The sequence below is a fragment of the Myotis davidii genome, unplaced genomic scaffold (assembly GCF_000327345.1).
Source record: "Myotis davidii unplaced genomic scaffold, ASM32734v1 scaffold221, whole genome shotgun sequence".
In the NCBI taxonomy this organism is placed as follows: domain Eukaryota; kingdom Metazoa; phylum Chordata; class Mammalia; order Chiroptera; family Vespertilionidae; genus Myotis; species Myotis davidii.
Genome location: NW_006293349.1, coordinates 953,753 through 956,853, shown reverse-complemented (window position 1 = coordinate 956,853; position 3,101 = coordinate 953,753).

Sequence of the window (3,101 nt, the reverse complement as noted above, 5' to 3'; positions counted from 1 at the left end):
AGCTGGCGGTGCCTGCCCCCCAGTCCTCCCACCACAGCCTGGGGGGATGGAGGGGACAAAGGGCGCCGGGGAGCGCCCTGCGTGGGAGACATGCACGGAGCCCACGGCGGCCTAACGCGAAGGGAACGGGGCGGGTCCTCGCCCGGTGGTTAAGGGGCCAGACCACAGCCCTGGGCCTGGGCGCGCCCTCGCCCTCCCTCTCACCAGCTGGTCTCTGCAGGTTCCCATCCTCCCAGCGGTGGGTGGGCGCGTCCCTCCAGGTGGATGCGCACAGGACCCTTAGTGCTCGCTCAGGGAAGATGCTGAGCAGACGGCGGGGCTGGGAGGGGAGCCCTCAGGGATCTGCTGAAGGCTTTCTCCTCGCGCCTGGAAGGACTTAGTCGGTGATTCTAGGCCTTCCGCCGCGTCGCTGTCAGAGCAAACTGCACTTTGACATAATGGGTTTACCTTTTCCACGTGGAGGTCAAGGTTTCAAATGTTCCATCCACGGTGTCCCGAATACAAGATTGTATGCAGCAGCGACTCTGCAAACCATGATATGGTCCTTAAACGAATCTGCCAATTTGATTTTACTCTTTTTAAAAAACATATATTTGTATTGATTTCAAAGAGGAAGGGAGAGGGAGAGAGAGAAACATCAGTGATGAGAGAGAATCATTGATCCGCTGCCTCCTGCACACCCCCTGTTGGGGATGGAGCCTGCAACCTGGGCATGTGTCCTGATGGGAATCAAACTGTGACCTCCTGGTTCATAGGTCGACACTCAACCATTGAGCCACACCAGCTGTGCTGATTTTACTCTTTGAAAGAAGAGGAGGAAGAGAGGAAGGTATTTATAGGAGAGGCAACATTTATGTGAGTCGATAATAATTTATGGGGGTGGGGGAGTGCTGGATTCATGTCAGGGGCATTCTGAGGCCATGCTTCCAGGTAAACAAAGACCAGGAAGCTGGTGGGATAGTCAGCCCTCACTGGGCAATGCTAGCCTTACTGAGAGGCACCTGGCACCCTGGGTGAGGTGGGAAGTCTTGGGAGGAGGAGGCAGCAAGGATTTAGAACAGCCGTGGGGGCCGCGGGCCGGATCCGGCCCATTTGAAATGAATAAAACTATTGAAAAAAAGACCGTACCCTTTTATGTAATGACGTTTACTTTGAATTTATATTAGTTCACACAAACACTCCATCCATGCTTTTGTTCCGGCCCTCCGGTCCAGTTTAAGAACCCATTGTGGCCCTCGAGTCAAAAAGCTTGCCCATCCCTGATTTAGAAGCTTTTCTACCCTAAGGGTCAGATCACCTGACCGTTTGTGAGAGTTCAGGAGGAACGCAATACTATTAGAAAAAGTGATCCCCACTCAGGATCTGTGGCAATTACTAGTAAATGTATTGGGGGTTCCCACGGAGAGGAGGTAGAAGCAGGACTACGCAGGCAGAATAAGGGGGAGGAAGGAGGACATGTGAAGGAGACAATGGAACCAGCTACCACCACAGGAATGCTGCCTCGCAGGTAACAGGGTCCCACAAGACAAGAATACCTGCCCTGCACGTGCAGAAGGTTGCAAGAGATGGGGTGGAAGGAGGAAGTGCGGACATAACTGCTGGGCCAAGCAGGGCCTAGGGCTACAAACCACAAGGACATGTATCCTGCAGATGCAGGAGGTTGTAAGAGACAGGGGAGAAGCAGGGGGAAGCGCCAGGTGGCAGGTAGAAGGAGCCAGTCAGAGCGTGAGACAAACAGACAAGGAGCAGGTCCATAGCTAATAAAATCTCCCAGACAAATGAGCTTTGACGGCAGCCTGTTCCTGGGCCCGCTCCCCGTGTGGGCAGTTGGCTTCCCCTTATGATAAATTCCCACACTCCTGCTTAAATCTCCTGGTCCATGATTTTATTCCTCAACTTGGTGAGACACAATCTCCAGAACTCCGACTGGTTGTTTGGGTGTCACTATCATTACGGTTATTTCTGATGATACACTGAGGATGCAGGCATTCTCCGAACACCTCACTCTGGGAACCACTAATAACCTGCATGATTTCCATGAGGCCCTTTGAAGCTTTGGAAATGCACAGTTATGAGACAGGAGATAAAATCTCCACTATCACTGAACTCAACCAGGGGATCTCTTAAGGAAATGGAAGATGCCCCATACGGGAGAAGATCAGCTCATGTCATTTTCTTGTGTGTGGAAGTCATAATAGTCGAAGCTAGGTGTTGGGGTGTTGTTGTTTGCAATATTTTTCTCTAGAAATACTTCTGACAAAACGTTCAGATATTTATCTACATTGTAAAGCTCACTTTCTGGCTCATGACACGGGACCCACAGTTACATGACTTTCCCATGGAGCCGAGTATCATCCACATGGAATGTCGTGGTGAAGTTTATATATCACACACCTTATGGTACAAATGTCATAAAAATAAGCTTTAGTGGAATATCTTTCCAATCTCTGGAAAATGCCACTTCACTGATAGAATAGTCTACTTTTGCCACATACATGCTTGGTCCTGAGGAAAGAGAGGGAAGCTAGATGGTCAGGAATCGGGACCATGGGGAGAAGAGGGACTAAAACTGGGGAACCCAACTAGGCGGAGTCACTAAGACACCCCAACTGAGCGGGGAAGGCATGAACTTTAAAATGTAGGATATTGCTACACAAGCGGCTTGCAAATAACCAATCACAAGGCAGTGAGGCATATACACCAATCCCAAGGATGTTGCTAAGGCAGAATTATTTCAAAAGACCAATCAGGAGCTAGCCAGGCCGTATCCACCCCTCAGATTAAAAAGCTATAGGGCTCCCTCTCCTCCTCCCTCTCCCCAGCAGGGTCTTGGCTGATGGTCAGAGACATGCGCCCTGAGCCCGCTGACCACCATGTGGGCTCCGCACGCGGACTAATGATGAGCTTTAACTCCCTTGGGTGCCGAGCTACACCTGCCGCTGCATGGAACCCCCGGCGCCTTTTCCAGGACCGCTTCTCCCAGTAAACTTCGCCCCCCTTCACCCAGAATTATTTAACACAATGCATGTGAAAATGGTTGCTAATGAAAGCAATCATCTGGGAAGAAAGCATACCTTCCCGTAGCAGCCCATTAAAATGAG